The following is an 18,216-nucleotide window of genomic DNA, read 5'->3' as shown; positions in this document are numbered from 1 at the left end:
AGAGGGGGGACAACGCTATGGTTATGGTGTACGGATATATCTTGCAGCCCTCTTGATGACAGATAATAAAATAAGCTGTGTATTTCATTATTCCCAGACATTGCTAAGACTACTTTCCTCCTTTGAAGTATATCTTACCTTTCTTGGTAATAGGCTTGTGCAATACAAAGAGCGGGAAAACATTGAGACACATTGTATACAGGATGATGCATGCAGCAGAGCTAATGGCACTTCCTTGTATAAGAAGTATAACTGACATAACAGAAAAGTAGGTATGTTGATGGATAATGGTGGATAACAACAATGCCAAGGAAAAAAACAAAATAGAGAACTAATTTAAGATTACTTTGCTGTTTGAATTACAACATGATTTTCTCAGTAATGGGTGTATGCAAGACTATAAGCGGGGGGGGGGGCAGGTAAGAGATCCTCTCCAGTATGATCCACACGACAGCACTAATAGCACCTTCTTGTATAAGAGATATAAGCAACAGAAGAGGCAGAACATAACTTGAAGGTAAGCAACAGCTCATCCTGTGTAGTTCTCTCTATATCACCTTTTGTTTGTGGCTTCAAAACAGCTTAATCACCGCTTACCTGCACGGGTGTCTTGCAATAGCAACTAAGCACAATTAATTACTGATCAGAGTGTTTTAATGTTCATTGTTGGTTTACAGTCTAGTATGTATTATATGTTATCCATATAGTGTTCAAAGCCACCTTGGGAAATTTTATCCTAAAAGGTGGATTATGAATGCATTTAACCAAAAAAAAAAAAGTTATTCATTTGCTTATTTCTCAGTCAGTCCCACATGCTGATACCTGTTAAATCTCTTCAGACAAAAATGTTAAAAGTAACAGAGGCACAATGCAGGCATATTGTGTATAAAGTAACACCTATGGGTTCCATAGAAGTAGAAGCATGAGTCTCGCACTGAGACTTTTTAAAAAACAGCCCCTTCCCCCAAACATCAGAATGTGGGCTGTGTAATCAAGCTAATGCTTGACTCATAACCTCATGTGACACCTATGTGAAAGAATGCATGCTATATTGGCTCCCACCCCCCAATCCTCCATTGTAATATTCCTGATTGAAAAGGAACCCTGGTTTTAATTCAGCAGTGTTTGGTGAGTTCCGACTGAATCCCCCCCCCCCCCTGCTCCTGATGCTTTTACATTCCCCCATCTTTCCTTCTTTGATTACTGTGTTTCCTGTGAAGGAGGAAACCTACTTACAATCCGCATTACAGTGATTGTCACGAGAAAGAAAAAGTTATCACAACCGGCATACTGAACACCATCCTTATTTCTCAATGCTAGGAGAACCACATAATGTTTTCAATGCAAGAAAACAAATTAATGCAGGAGCATTACTGCAACTATTAAAAATTACATTTGATGATTTATGCAATAGAGATTAATTTAGAGTGTTCTAAATTCACAAATTTATATGCAACGTGGCAATTAAATTCATTATTAAAATAACCACATAAAGATTTAAAATATTCCCTTTTGATTACGATAAATTTACTTGGACGAGATGAGATTGCCATCAGATTGACTCATTCATATGCTTACAATAAAAAGATATATTAAAAACGAGTGGGTGGGAGAGAAAAAATCCACAGAAGCCAAAATGTCCTCGCTCATGTGATATAAAACTCTTGTTCTTGCAGCACAAAGACAGCGAGCCAATGAGGTCTGAACTTTCTGTGATATGAGCAAAGTCTGTCAGCTGTGGTCTGGAGAACAAGTGATAATGTTGAGCTGTCTAAAAGAGAGGACCAGTTCTGAAGTTTCTGAAAGATGGATATTCTCTACTGGGCTGCACAATGTCTTTTTGTCTAATTATGCCTGACATCTTGTTCCACATACAGTAAACTTCCATAGAAGAAAGGTATAACAGCTTACTTCTCAACAGAAAGAGGAAATAACAGAAGGCAAGGAAGTATTATTCAATTTCCAGATACACTAATTTTACCAATAAATAAGATAAAATGATCATTGTGAGAAAACATAGTTATTCCTTTTCTTATGAGAATGGGATTTAAAATTTAAAAACAATTCAAACCCTGTTTCCTATCCAAATATATATGCCCTATTTAGGACCAATTAAAAAAAAGAGACAAATTGTGACACTCTTCCATGTTGCCCAGATCCCTCCATCAGGCAGGTTTTGGAGAACAAATAAATAAATAATTCCCCAAATTCTTCTTGGATCTAATATTGTTTTGTAAGATTACTCTAGTTCTTTCTGGTGCTACTAGCAACATGCTGAATGGCAGGATATGAATCTCTAAACAAAAACAAAGATAACTACTTTTATTTCATAATTACTAGTTTGTGAGTGTTAATATGCCCATAGAAAATACACGATATATATATATTCCTATCCAATGAAAAACGACCTTAATAAGTCACATGATCTTATGAGACATCTGAAATATTCAGATAATCAAGGCAATTTAAGAAGAGAAATCTGTATGATTCAACTTTATTATATTTCTCCTGTTTGCATGTACACCACAGTTGTCACTTCTTAAACTTGTCACAACTTAAAAATAAGATTTGTCCAATGACAGTCTGCAAGGGAAGGCCCACATAATATTGAATGGTCAGCCAAGATAGTCCTGCCACTTACATAAATGGCAAGTAATTCCTTTTAATCAACTATCAAAAGAGCTCTATCCAATAATACTAAAAGCAAATCTATGTTTTAACAGGTTGAAGGCACAAAAGAGCCAGTGTGGTGTAGTGGTTAAGAGCGGTAGTCTCATAATCTGGAGAACCGGGTTCTCGTCTCCGCTCCTCCACAAGCAACTGCTGGGTGACCTTGGGCCAGTCACACTTCTCTGAAGTCTCTCAGCCCCACTCACCTCACAGAGTGTTTGTTGTGGGGGAGGAAGGGAAAGGAGAATGTTAGCCGCTTTGAGACTCCTTAAAGGGAGTGAAAGGCGGGATATCAAATCCAAACTCTTCTTCTTCTTCTTCTTCTTCTTCTTCTTCTTCTTCTTCTTCTTCTTCTTCTTCAAAAATCCCAACAACTCATCGTTCTGTGGACTCCTGCATACCGGGGACCAATTTGTGTTGAGGAGCTACAACACAGAGGGAGACCCAATCTTCCCTTGAATCACCTGCTTTCATGAGGCCTTGCAAGATCAGAGGGAGAGGGTTGAAGCAAAAGCCATTTGAAAGCCTTTGCCATATGCCAAAATCAGACTTTCCCTCATCCAGCTTCCTCACCCCATCCTCCCTCAAGTTTAGGCTTTAAGAGGCTTCTGGAAATTTTACTCTCAATGACTTATTGGTCATGGTTGTGAGGTTTTTGTCTTTCTCTCAGTGAAAAGCAGGCTAACTCCTCATCAAACATTCTGGGACGGGTTTTGTTTGAACAGGACACTGGAAGTTCAAAGTGGAAAACAGATCCATGCCACAGTGCCATGCCAACTCTGCCTACCTTGCTGTTTTAACCCACACACATCTTTTGGTCTTATGCCTCCCTGACCTTTGTATCTAGAGCAGCTTAATGTGCCTACTCTACCAATACCCAAAGGAATTGCCATTTACGTAAGAATGGCAATCCTGTAATTAACTGTTCATGTCTATCTGCTTTGAAGATGTCATGTAGGATCATGAATGCAGTTGCCTACCTAGACTCCAAATGAAACCAACATTCATTTGAAAACACTAAAGTAAAAGTAGTATCTAGAGATGAGAAACGTCCCTTTGGACTCACTTCAGAGAGGTGACTCATTCCCTATTATTATTATTGTTCATTCTTAATTTTAAAACATGCCACAAACCCATCAATTCATGACACTAAGGGCAGTGATAAGCTTCTTGTCTACATACCAGTGATTAGAACTAACTGGCCTTCATGATTTCAGCTCTATTGTTCACAGATCCGTGGGCTAATATAGCAGAGGCATGCCTGTATTGAATACTACCATAAGCATACTTAAGTTTTCTCAACAGTCTGTAGCTGAATAATACTAATCAAATTCATGATCAAACTACTCATTGTAAACAGCTTCATAATTTTATATTTAAATAGCAAGGGCAAGGGGAGCAGTGAAAGAGTGCTACCATACCATTGTCATTAAAGTCAACATTCAGTTTGCTATGATTTTATTAAAGCATACAGCACATTTAAAAAAGCTCTTTGCCCATTCTCTAATCTCCTCATGCTTCTTTTCTATGACAGAGAGAGAACGCAATTGCAAAGACTAACTAGAATAAGAAATATATTCAAAAATTGGCTTTCTTAAAATTAATTTTATCAATTTATTCTGTGACAAGAAATTGCCAATCTGAATTCTTTTTATGGTCTCCATTACATATTAGCTCTTGCCAAAGAAGATGAAAAAGCAGACAGGTCAAAATGTACATGAGGTCAGAACGAAAAGGAAAATTCATGTCAATATGGCAATCTGCTGTGTTAAAAATAATTGCACTAAGTTTTATGGTAGCATTAAAAGTTCAATACTAGGTACTACTGAGAAAACCAAGGGGACAATTACTTAATTTAATTCTTTTACCAAATTAAAATTCATACATCTACATCAAACTGTCTCAGATTCTGGAAAGCTTCTATGACCATCAACTTTAGTTCATATTTAATCCACAGGAAGCTAGGATTCAGCTATATTTAAGTGTGTTTTAAGTTCAATATACAATGTGACACTAGATGGAGATGGTGAACCTTACGGAAAATTCAACGCATTTTTAAAAACACTTTTTTAAAAAAGCACTTTCAGAACAGTGTTTATATGTGTGTAGATTCCGCCCGAGTTTGCTCACTGCAATTAAACACATTAATACACATATAGTGTTTTGAAGAGCAAGAAAATGTTGTGTGGATGAGAAGTGAGGAAGAAAGGTAATAATTCCTTTTCACAGAGATCCTGTGTTGGACCACTCATTTCTCTCCAATCTGTGCTTTTGATATGCTCTACTCTTTTTACTATCATTCTTAAAGCTAGAAGCTCGTAAACAATGTTCATACCTCAGTTATTTATTCTTCAGATTCTGCATATTTCTCCTGCTTTCCTGGAAGTGCCCTGTCTTATATTTGATTGCAATTGAGCAAATTTCTAGGTACTGTGGAATAAAGCTGTTTGTAGCTGAATGAAGCTGGGAACAAAACTACTCTCAGTTGCCTTGCACCAGGGCACATATTATCACAGCAATACACCTCAAAGCTCATTATTTCCATGTTATCATTGAACAAGGACTGGAAACATATTTGAGATGGATGTTCCTCATCATTAGGTGCCTGTCTGAGGTGGGGAACTTCAGGACTCCCTATCTAGCTCTTCGGACTGCCTCCAGATGACAAAACTCTGACAGTCCCTGCTCCACCCCCTCTCAGACTGCTTTTGCATTTCACTGTGCTCATGGAGCTGTGATCAAGCCTCTTGCATACCAGTCTGACTTCTGCATGGCTGCAATGTAGCCTTTCGTACAATGGTAAGAGTCACATGACTTCTCTGCCTAATTTTGCACCCACCACCACCACTGACATGTAACCCCAGATTACCCAGAAGGGAATTCTTCCCTCAGACTGAGGAAGGTTCCCCACCCTTGATTCAGCCCATTGTCCCAAAAGCTGATCATCCGGTGCTCAAAAATTTGCAGCTGAACATGTGAACCAATATGAAATTATTATCATTTCTATAAGGGTTTGATGTATGGTGTCTATTTTACACACACCAGCAAGTGCTTCAGGTTATAGCTCTGCTTGCAGATATGCACATGAGAGTTACATGAGTTTTAAAACAGGCATCATAGCATCCACTTTGGCAAAAGTGACAAGACATGAGCCTTGCAACCCATGTTTGGAACCACAGAAGTGGGTAGGGATTATCTAAGCAGGTACACATAGCCACTGCATTGAGAAGTACCCAGAACACCTTAGCTATTGAGTAGCTAAATCAGCAAGTACTGCAACCCCCAGGGCTGGCCCATCCATGAGGCAAGATGAAGCAACTGCCTCAGACAGCAGGATTCACAGAGGCAGCAGATCCGGCTTCTATGGAATGCAGTGCCCACTGCAGAGTTGGAAGCAACAGCTGTGATGCATTCCTTGGAGACCTGATTGGAGCCCCACCCCCAATGCTGCCTCTAATGTGCCCTCTTGGCCAATAGGAGGCACTGCTTTTGTCTTCCCACTTGTGTTCCTGGTGTAGATTTTCACGGACCGCTTCTTCCCTGGTGGGGAGGCCTGCACCATTTTGTGGTGTGCCTGAGGTGCAAAAACTCTTGGGCCTGCCCTGCCAACCCCCATTCCTGCAGCCAGACCAGCCAGGAATTGTGGACCCCAATTGTAAAGCATTACAAATAACCTTATATTATTTGTACCGAGAGAGAGAGAGAGAGAGAGAGAGAGAGAGAGAGAGAGAGAGAGATTTGGCAAAAGTAGGAAGGTAAAGAAGATTAAACATATTCATTAAAATTTCAGCAAGTAGAAACCCCCAGATATATTTCATACATATAAAACTGCAATTAATCAATGCTTAAAATGCAACTAAAAATCCAAAAACTCACGTTTTACTCTTAGGTGGTGACAGCTATATTTCCTTCTTTGTACAAGAGTTTCCTATGAGGAAAAGATGTTGTATCCTGGGTTGCTAATTCTTTATTTTATCACCTTCGTATATGCGAACTACTAAAAAGACTTCTGCTTGCTTCTTAGAGCCCCGTCTTCATAGCATATCTCCTGTCACTTGACAGCAGCAAACACATTTAGAGCAAACCAACAAAGGATAGTGCCTGTGAAAAGAAGAATCCTTTTCAGCCAAAAAGCAACAGGATAAAGGAAACCTCAATGCATAAGATGAGATAACTCTACTAATGCAAGATTTTAAGCAGCGTATCAGCTGGTGATTGCTTCAAGTCAGGAAGATGCCTAATTTGGGCCAGTACTATAACCATAGTTGCCTTGCAATATTCTTTACATGGGGCTGGGGAGTGGAGGGGGGGGGGGAGTGGTGCAGGCTAGTTTCTCTCACACAAAGAAAAGAATAGGTACCTGCACATTTTGCCTCCTATTTCAGATTCTACAATTGCAGCAGACTAATTCCCACCCCCACCCCACCCCCACCTCTCAAAGTTGGGAATCGGGAGGTTTCGGTTCATTTAGGAGATACACCTCCAATAGATATCCACAGTCTTCCTTTGCACATCACACAATTTTCATACATCACTCAGATGTGATAATTACACCACACTATAAAATATTGGACAGTCTTCTGTCTCTCTATGTCCAAAAATTGGAGTTTTAAACAAGACAGCTGAAAGAATTTTCTGACTCCAGATACAACTAAGTCCTGTGCTACTTTGTGGCTATATTTATTTATTTTATTTGTATGCATTGCATTTGCCCTTTTTGGGTGTGTGTGTGTGTGTGTAATGGTCAGCTAAACTAAACAATATACTGACACCATCCACAGAAGCATCCAATTTTGGTACTAGTACTAGTATTCTCTGGGGTGTATTACATCCCTAAATGCATGCAATTCTTCATTTTTTAAAAATAAAAAAAAATGTCATTCTTGTGAAAAACATTCCCAGGCTTTCTGTTAACAAGTACATGTGTATAAAATAGTGTAATCAGAGCATTCACATTACCTAGGATGGTCCACATAGTTAAGTGTTAGGAAAGCTGTATTGCAAATGTGAGATAAGTGGAAACAAAATGGATTGTGATTACACACAACCTTCAGAGGTCTTACAGATATAGCAGTGGCAAAAAAGAAAGTCTAAAGCTATTTTTAAAATGCTTTTAAAACTATAAAAATGTTTTTAAAACTAATTCCTAGCTACATTCCCATTGAAATACTGTAACCTTCTTCCATGTACTCTGGCACATATGACCAAGAAAGGCAAAGGTGAACAAGAATAAATATTACAGTTACATCATAGTGTAAAAGAAAGAAAGAAAGAAAGAAAGAAAGAAAGAAAGAGGCTATGCAAGGAAGAAAGTAGTATCTATTATTTTACTGTTGTTAGCCGCTCTGAGCCCGGCTTTGGCTGAGGAAGGGCGGGATATAAATAAAATTATTATTATTATTATTATTATTATTATTATTATTATTATTATTATTATTAAATGAAAAAGAGTAATCATTGAATTTATCTCCTAACACAGATGAGTTGCTGGACTGCTCTTTCAAGCAAGGTCCTCTAACAAGAAAACAAAAAAAAAGTGAGGGCAACAAGATGCAAAGAAGAATTTCTCAAAATCACTGCTGCTCTCAAATTATGAGACAAAACAGATGTTTGAAAACTTCCACATTTGCAGAGAAATGTTTAAAATTGTGTAAACCGTTGGGGGGGGGGAGTGACCAACAAGGTTAAAGAACTATATTGAAAACTTCTCCCAGAGTTCAGAACATGGAACTTTATAAGTGCAACACTACCCTTGAAAGCTCCTCCCAGTGCCCATGACATCTCTAAGTCTCCTACCACTTCACACATATTTACTGTCACCATTGCCATCTGGTACTTTTCAGTGCTGCCGTAGTGCAGAAACATGGATCCAAGGCACACATTCTCATAATTTTTCAGGGAGACGCCCCTGAAACTACAGGGCAGTTAACATTTATGTCTATAGATACGTTATGTGTTATGTTGGTTGATTTTTATGGCCATCCTGTTTTAAAACTATGGGGGGGGGAATCATGAAGGCCCATAAATCTTGGCTCCATGCTTTTCTGATGTTTGTAAGCTTTACTTTGACTGTGGTTTTTATTCAGGAGTTTCCAACTTTATACCAACACCCCCGAGGAAAAGCAAAGGATGTGCAACTTACACATGTAAATAGCCATAATAAAAATAGGAATAATAATGATGATGATGATGTTTCTTATAGAGTATACTCCGAGTGTGCACAGCCAGACATACTGAATTGCTTGGATGTCATACAGGATAGCACAGTCGTAAAACATGATTAAAGAAATAAGTATAGTGCCTATGTAAACAAATTTAAGATTAACCAATAAGCAACTCCACTAATAGCTGGCACACCCAGTACATTTCAAGTATATCTACAATGTGATTGTACATCAGAACTCCACTCTTATGATATAATAATAATTTTTAAAAACTAGCTAGAAAAACTCAGCCCCAGGAATTATTAGTGCTGTCGAAAGATGTGTCCCTCCAATTATGGTCTAAAATTGATCAGAAGAACATATAAGCTGAACATCAAAATGTTTCTAAGTGAATCCAATTACCTGAGAAGTGAAAAGTCATCCCGAAGAAGAAGCAGGTTCAGCTATTGAACCATTTCCACTTAAAGAATGTACGACAGATAGCATTGCTATTCTGGCAGAGCAAAGGCAGGTTGATAAACCTCTTGACAGAAGCATTGTTGTTAGGATGAATAAGGAAGGTAACCTGATAGCTGTTTTATAAGTTGTAGCTGCCTTACCACACCAGCCTTCACCAGCAGAATAGACTGAAACACGTGGAACCAAGTCCTTTAAGGTCTGTAGCCACACCCACAGAAGCAGCCACCAATACACGTGAACAAACACCAGGCAGCCTTGCCTCACGCAGTCCCAGACAGTTGTCACAATGATCAAAGATGTACCATTTTACAGATGACAGGATTTTGATATCTAGAGGTGGATCATTCCAATATTAATGGCAACCTGACGCAGTAGCTGACTAGGAATTCAATATATACAGTTTAAATCTGAAGTGTCTATTAAAAATCAGTAAAAATAACTGTCACGAGCAGGCCATAGTACAAACTGAAAACTCCTGGTAACTGAAATAACAGTTATATATGTTTGGGATCTGTAACTTAGAATTTTGCAATTTTTTCCTCAGATTTGTGTGTGTAAATTGAACGGCATTTGTGTATTTTTCTTTTACGATTTCTTCCAAAAGCAGGCTTGTCAAGATGGCAAATCTCAGTGTAGCAAGTGAACACAGCTATGAGGAAAATACTGTTTAAACAACTGCAACTTGGGGGTTTTTTGCCTCTTAAATCGTCTGTTTCTCAAACCTGAATAATCATCACAACATACAAAAGAAATGCCCTCCTCACATTTGCACATATATGCATAATTATAATAAATAATTATAATAAATAAATATACTAGTACCGCAGCATCCAAGCTGCAGAGCAACACTGCAAACATAATTATATTCACAGCAGCTTGCATAACAATTCAGAACATTAAGCAAGCCATGCAAAAACCTAGTGTTAGTTGTCAAGAGATGACGTTACCTTTACAACTGTGGGACTAAACCCTGGCTTTTACACAAGCCCAGCAAGGTTCTTAAGTCTGCAGCTTTCAACCCTTGATTCATATACAGTGGTACCTCAGGTTACAGACGCTTCAGGTTACAGACGCCGCTAACCCAGAAATAGTACCTTGGGTTAAGAACTTTGCTTCAGGATGAGAATAGAAATCGTGCCACTGCGGCGCAGCAGCAGTGGGAGACCCCATTAGCTAAAGTGGTGCTTCAGGTTAAGAACAGTTTCAGGTTAAGAACGGACCTCCGGAATGAATTAAGTACGTAACCAGAGGTACCACTGTAATAGGGTTATGTGCTGCCCATAGATGATGCACCCAAAAGGTCTCTCAAAATGGTTGGAGGGCTCTGCATCATTGTGAGAGCCCACTGAACCAAAATCGGGCGAGATCCAGGATTTTTAGATCTCATGGGATTTGGTGGTGAGATTTTAGAGGGCCCTATATAATGTCCTGAACACAAGGATTGGCTTCAGTTCTGTTCGGCCAGATAGACAGTGCAACTCACCCATCCCTTCTATTTAGGGTCACTCAAGGATACAATGGGTTGCTCTTTGAGGTCCAGGAATGATCTCTTTTGTATCATCCAGATTAGTTTGGGAGGGACCTGCATGGTATCAGTCTTAGCAGGATAAAGTGGTCACCTATGCTCTGCACAGATAACTTGCTGCAATTATATGGCAGGTAGAATTGTGTGGAAGGTGGAAATATTACCATCCATACTGGATGAAAGGAAGTGCCTGCCCTAAGGTCCGTAACATGGGGCATTAGGGCAGGGTCTACCCAAGAAGGGGAGGCAGTTGAAAACAGGGTCACCTAGGCTGGGTTCACCCAGCAAAACTGGAGCAATTGCAAGGTTAGGGCCTGCCTTTGGAGAATCATGGGGACTTGGACATGGCTTTTTATTAGTCAGGGTGCTCACGAATGAACTGGTGACCGGAGGGCAATTTTGGCATGGAAAGCCAAGTTAGTACCATCTGTAGATTTAAATAAAGTTGTCTCCATTATACAGGAACATTGTTCTTCTCCTTATTGCCAATCACAAATGGTTTATAGACGGTTAAGAATAATATTGGCAAAATATCCTCATGTCACAATTTCCCTGTTTTTAAAAGGCATGGACCATCTGGTAACCTCTCCTGCTACCAGGAATAGCCAAATGCAAAGATGTATATATATATTAAGGGCATTAAGCAATGCCCTTCTATATTCATCAATAATAATTGACTTTGAAAAACCAAAGCCAGAAATCAAGACAAGGATTTAAAATATTTTCCCCGACTTTGCTCCCAATATTGTATTCTATTTTTGTAACACAAGCATTAGCAAAGCAGAGTGGGGCTGCCAAAAAGAGAAAAGGGAAACAACTAAGCTGGACATGGTTGAGATACCAAAATCAGCTGAGCCTTGCAAGAACATCCCATCTGACCATTAAGCTTGACACAGCAGCTTGAAACTAATGTCGACAACATCACTTATCCTTCTCTTTCTTGACAACAGACCCGTTCCACACTTTTTAGCCTACATGTGTGCATTGTGCCAATATATGAACACCTGTTTTAAAAATGAAACATTTCCCCAACACACATGTAACTCCAAGGTTTCTACTGAACCACATAACTATAAATCAAACAATTCCATATATTTGATATTAATGGGTTTTTTTAAAAAAACAACAACCAACAATCTTCATCTTTACATTTTACTTTCCATACTGCATACTTCTTTAATGATGGGACAATGTTGAAAGCTGATACAACATTGGCACAGATTAGACCAAGTACCACTGGGCTTCTCTCCTTCTAAGACTCTCATCCTGTCTATACAACCCACCTGGCCGTTATAACCATTATGCAACTTATGTAAGAACAGGCACCTGATGCAGTTCCTTGTTTTCCTCCTCCATCAATATCCTCCTTTCCTTCTGTATTGTTTCTGTTAGATTGTATGCAATTTAGATTATGAAATGCTTTAACAGCATTGGCATAGAAGCAGTCTAAAAATGTAAAATTACTGGAGATCCACTGTTTCTGCACTCATTTCCATTTGTCATTGTGCATTTTATAGAAATATATAAACACAAGGGTTCTGAGATTCTAACTGGAGATGGATTTAGGATTACAGTGAATATTAAAAGTTTATTTGTTATGTATGATTTATTATGTATAAAAATGTATGCTCATTCATACACAATGTGTTACACAGGGTCGAATCACAATATTGTTTAAGAAACAGGAGCTATAGGTGAGAGAAAAAGAATAGATCATGAAAACTTCCAGCTTATCAGTGTCATCCCAGCCAGTTGCATGTATTGATCTACTTATGAGCTTATGTTTTAGCACTTGAGGACAAACGTGTGTTTTTCGCTGCAGCACTTCAAAAGTCTAAGTTACTACAGCAATCATAATTTTATAAAAAGGAACTTGATTGATGTGAGGCAGGAACATTGGTTAAATGTGTAAACTCTGTATACCTTTCCTGACCTCAACAGAAAACACGCTAAGAAACACCATCTTCCCTCTCCAACTTTAGGAACTACCAGATGACACTTAAATGTTTCTCTGTCTCCAAAGATATTATACTGTGAATAAACTCAAAAATATTTCTGTCAAAGAAGAAGGAGGAGGAGGAGGAGGAGGAGTTTGGATTTGATATCCCGCCTTTCACTCCCTTTAAGGAGTCTCAAAGCGGCTAACAATCTCCTTTCCCTTCCTCCCCCACTCTGTGAGGTGAGTGGGGCTGAGAGACTTGATATGGCAGATAATTGGCTTAAATACATTACAGTGGCACCTTGGGTTACAGACTCCGCTGTCCCAGAAATAGTACCTCGGGTTAAGAACTTTGCTTCAGAAATTGTGCTCCGGCGGCACAGTGGCAGTGGAAGGCCCCATTAGCTAAAGTGGTACCTCAGGTTAAGAACAGTTTCAGATTAAGAACGGACCTCCAGAACTAATTAAGTTCTTAACCTGAGGTACCACTGAACTTGGCTGCTGAAAATACACACATTGTTTGGGGAACCCCTATACTGGTGCAGAGTGCAACTGGATATAAATTTTAAAATACAAACATAATCTTAGTTTATCAAAAAACTGTAAAACAAACAAACTGTACAATCAGGCTTGTACAATTTCAATAAAGAAACAACTGACAACATGTTGCTGAGGTCTCCATTTGCAAATATTTTTTTACTAAGGAGGACCCACAAAACATCCAGTGGGTTTATAATATCTGCTATTCTTGTGGAAAACATCACTATGCTTCAGATGGGATTCCAGGGACTGGTCTCAAAGGAAACTGAGAAACAGCAACTGAATTTTTCAAATCCTAATGTCAGGTCAGGTTAAAAGAAAACTCAGAACAGAAAAACACTGATAGTGTTGCTTGTTGGAATATAAGCATAAAACATTAAAAAAAACCACATTCTATTTCATGGGACATAATTGAGGCCACACACACACACACACACACACAGAGAGAGAGAGAGAGAGTATGCATGGGTTGTTTTCATGAAAGCATTTGTGCAATGATATATTGAAGTTAGTCTGGGAAAGACTTGGCAGCATAGCATGATGGAAGACTCAGAAATGGAAATAGCTAAAAACAGCTAATGAGAAAACTCAATCCTATGTGGATCAAAATGAAGAAGAACTGTAGTAGTAACAAGGAGACATTTAAGGAAATTACCCATAGTGAGGCTATAGCTTGGCCCTAGTATTCTTCATAAATCATCAGACCTAGAGAAAAGGTATCTAAGGATTGAGCATCAGAGCAAGAAAAGTGTCTTTTTTCCAGTTACAGAACATATATCCTTTATGAAAAATAATTCAGAACAATATTATACATGGTGCTTCTCTGTATTTACTATTCAGTTATTATTATTATTTGCTACCCACCCTGGCAAAAGAAAAAGAAAAAAAGAACTCAAAGCAACTTATGAACACTAAAAACAGATATAAAAACAAGGCTAAGAAAACAACCTAAAATACAATAATATGCATAAAGCAGCAAGTCCAACTGGACCCCATTTCACAAGAAATACGCAGACAGTTAAGCTCCAACGGCCTGGCTGAACAGAAATGTTTTTAACTGGCCCGCAAAACACATAGTGATGGCACCAGCTGTGCCTTCCTAAGGCAGAGGTGGCTTTAGGGCAACACGACCAGGGTGGCCACACTGGGTACCGGGCTGCAGGGGGCCCAACAATAATGCTGTAGAACAGAGTGCAAAAGAAGGGGCTAGCTGAATTTTGCCATTGCACAGGTTGGCACTGAAATTTGAGAGCCCAAAGTCTGCTACTGCCTATGGAGAGAATTCTACAAATGGGAACCTACGGAGGGTAGGTTCAAACAGGGTGCCACCACTGTGAAGGCCAGTTCTTGTGTCACCACCTTCTTCATCTCCCTTAGAGAAGAGCCTCAGCTGGTGTCCAGGTTAGTTCATGCGAAAGAGACAGTCTTTGAGGTATTGTGTCTTAAGCCACATTAAGGCTTTATAGGTCGAAACCAGCACATTGATGTGGGCCCAGAAACTAAACAGTAGTAAGGTTGCCATATTTCAAAAAGTAAAAACCAAAGTAGTGGGTTTACAAAAACTACAAAAAACCCACAATTTTTCAGTTGACTGCCTAAGATCCAGGACAAAGCAATGCCTTTTGGAAATTCCCCCCCAGACATCAATTCCGCCTTTGAAATCCCAGTAATGTGTGGGGAAATCCGGACGTATAGCAACCCTAATCAGTAGCCAATGCAACTGTGCCAAAATTGGATGTGTTCTGATCATATTACCACTGCTACACCAACTGCAGTTTCCAAACTGTCTTCAAAGGCAGTGCCAGCTATAATGCATTCCAGTAATCTAACTTAGAGGTTATTTTTAGCCTACAGAAATTAAGGTGCCAATACTATTACTTGCTTTTCATAAGACACACCAGTTTGGTCTGTTAAAATTTTAATAAATCTGCCCCATCATTTTAATCTATGCATTTTACTCTGTTAAAATAACCAAGGCAGACACTGAGGCATTCACATAATAACTAATTTACAAAGAACAGATGTGAATCATTAATACAAAAACAGCTGACAAGGAGGAAAGACTATTAAACAGCATGTACTGTACTGAGCAGATTGGTTTTTAAATTACTCACACTTGTTCACTTACAAAAAGAACAAAAACAGATCTGATTTCACATAATAGAATTTTGTTATTTAAAATAAATTGCTAAGGTCACTTCACTCAACTTTTTAGACCCAAATGACAGAGCTAGATTTTATAGGAAACATGGAGCCTTTACTAAAAAGTCGTATCACAGCTTGCCCTCTCATCCGTAATGTTTTTTGCTTTGTAACACATGGGAGGGCAAAATGGAAAGGAAAGTCCAAAATAGTTCAGCAAAAGAAGGTTGCCCCTCTTTCTCGTGGGCTCAGGTGTCCAGATTCCCTTCCCTTCCAAAAGTGGAAGTAGCAGATGGGAGAGAGGGGTCAGAATCAGCAAGTGCTTTCCTGGTAGTTAACTGCTTGTGAAGAAATGATTGCACAGAAATCAAGTGGGGAGGGGGAGTCAGTGGAATAAACATTGGGAAATGTTGTCCTTGCAATATATTTAGTTCTTTTCCAAATACCAGTAACTGGCAAACTTGGTCACTCTACGATGAGAGTTGAGCTGAGTTTATATTCTCACCTGTGTTACAACCACTGAAAGCTTTCACGTGACAGAGAAGGTGCCAGTTATTACAGAGGATACAGGCTGTTGGGCTTGCTGTTTTTGCTTTATAGTTTCGATCAGGAGTGAACAGACTCAGTACAGTGGTACTTTGGGTTAAGAACTTAATTGGTTCTGGAGGTCTGTTCTTAACCCGAAACTGTTCTTAACCTGAGGTACCACTTTAGCTAATGGGGCCTTCCGCTGCCGCCGCGTGATTCCTGTTCTCATCCTGAAGCAAAGTTCTTAACCCGAGGTACTATTTCTGGGTTAGGGGAGTCTGTAATCTGAAGCATCTGTAACGTGAAGCATCTGTAACCCAAGGTACCACTGCACACAAACCTGGGCTGAAACAGGGAAACTTTAAAAAAAATACAAACAGATGTAGAAATGTGGAGAAACAAATTTATGTTTAGAAATATATGAGAAATCAAAATTGACAGATCTGCCTGCCCCTGAAAGGAACCAATGATGCAGAAGGAAAAAGGAACTAAGTTGAGTGCAGCAGTATCAAGCACAAAAAACTATTTCTCTTATCAACAATCCCCCCCCTACACAAGCAGTCTATCTCTCTTGCACTCTTAACAACTAAGGATCTTGATATGTTAAAGGGGTAAATGTCACCATCAGTCAACAGTGCAATCCCTCTAGGGATAGAAGAGAGATAAAAATCAGATAATATCTTGTGTTAAATTACTTGGAAGAAAAGGGAGATAATATAAATGCTATAAATACTCACTACACATGGTCACAGCTTTCCAGCATTACCAGCATTAATACACACCCCACTCTTTTTCAGTTATCTGAGCAGCTGTGAGGGCATGATTCTCTCAGCTCAGTACACCATAGAGCCTAGTTACAACTATAATAGTTCGTGAGAACTCTCAAAGTAGTGATGTATGACAAGTGCTTGTATGCTTCAACCCCAGGGCAAGGGTCACACAGCAATCGGTCTGCTACCCAGGTTGCAGATTTAAAGAAGACACTAAATGATACATTAAGGATACACGAATCATGGGGCTTACCCACACTTCCTCTTTTACTGCTACTTTCCCCCAGAACAAAAACAAAAATGTTTTTTATCGCTCAATTGGAACACATTCAGGTTTTCTGTGGATTACTATTTGTTCCGATTTAAACCTAAAGAATGTGTTTTCCCTGGGAAAGGAGTGGAGTGAAGGAAAGATTGGGTCAAGTGGAAAACTCTTCTTTCTAGGCATGGTACAAGTGGAAGTGTGAATGAGACCCATGTCTACTCAAAGGTCCTACTGAATTCAATGGGGCATACTCCCAAAAGCATGGGGGTCAGGATTGTAGATTTTGATACCTATTTTTACTTGGGAGCATTTTCTTTCTCAGCCTCGTGTGTATGTGTGTGTGTGTGTGTGTGTGTGTGTGTGATCTATTTGTTCTAGATAGTTTTAATCCAAGCACTGTACCTAAAAACACACACAGTAATTACTCACATTCCATGGCCTTAAAAAACAATATTCTCTTAGCCACCAAAGCTGTAAACACCAGAAGTATGAATTGATCAAAGATGTGGGTTTAAAGAATCCTTCCCAGGCAATGGATATATAAGAGATCAATTTATAGCTGGTGCTCAACTACTTATTTTGGGCAAGAGCTTTAGATGTTGTTCTTAAAAACTTAAAATACACAGTGCAAGAAAATATTGAACTACCCCCAACCACTGTAAAGAGATCCTGTGGTAATATTGTAGGTTCTATTCACAAGGAACAACAGGTTGTCATAAATAAAACCATGGGACACTAGGCAGCAATAATTCTACTGTTTGTTTTCAGTGTTTGAAGCCCAGGAAGCTGCTGTAGAGACACAAGACCATGAAATGCTATTGCCTGCTTTGTTCACAGCAGGGGCATTTTATCAACACAAATAAGAGCCATGGATTTTCAGGGAAAACAAGGAAAGCAATAGAGTCATGCCATGGTTCACAAGCAGAAGTTATAAGAGGCAACCTTAATACTATCCTACTTTTTGCATTATACTGATACCAAAAAACAAATATTGGTGGGGGATAATGAACATACTGGAATGATGTGGGGCATAAGCTATAGGTAGTCAACTGTACTATGGAATGTTCCAGGGGTCACTTAAAGTTTGTTATTTCTCTCTGTTTTAAAAGATTTGTGGTGGATTTACAACGCAAAGAAACTAAATTATTACCAAAGAGGAGTTTTTTTAAAAAAAAACTCATTTATTTCTTTTATTGTCTATTTGAGGGCGCTGT

At 39.0% G+C, this 18,216-nt stretch overlaps 1 protein-coding gene across 17 annotated transcripts in view; it reads right to left on the bottom strand.

Moving 5' to 3' along the window:
• PCDH15 (protocadherin related 15) overlaps window positions 1-18,216 on the bottom strand; it is a 649,118-nt gene that overhangs the window by 566,979 nt on the left and 63,923 nt on the right. For 13 of the 17 annotated variants that reach the window (XR_014564822.1, XM_083740648.1, XM_083740659.1 and 10 more), the window contains exon 2: window positions 6,547-6,771. The exons of the other annotated variants lie outside the window; for them this stretch is intronic. The gene's annotated coding sequence lies outside the window, so the exon portion shown is untranslated. The remainder of the gene's footprint in view (window positions 1-6,546; window positions 6,772-18,216) is intronic. 17 annotated transcript variants of the gene reach the window in all.

This window comes from Podarcis gaigeae (genome assembly GCF_964106915.1).
Source record: "Podarcis gaigeae genome assembly, chromosome: 5".
NCBI classification, from domain to species: domain Eukaryota; kingdom Metazoa; phylum Chordata; class Lepidosauria; order Squamata; family Lacertidae; genus Podarcis; species Podarcis gaigeae.
The sequence above is the reverse complement of the archived record's forward strand: the minus strand, read 5'-3'. Positions and strand labels throughout refer to the sequence as shown.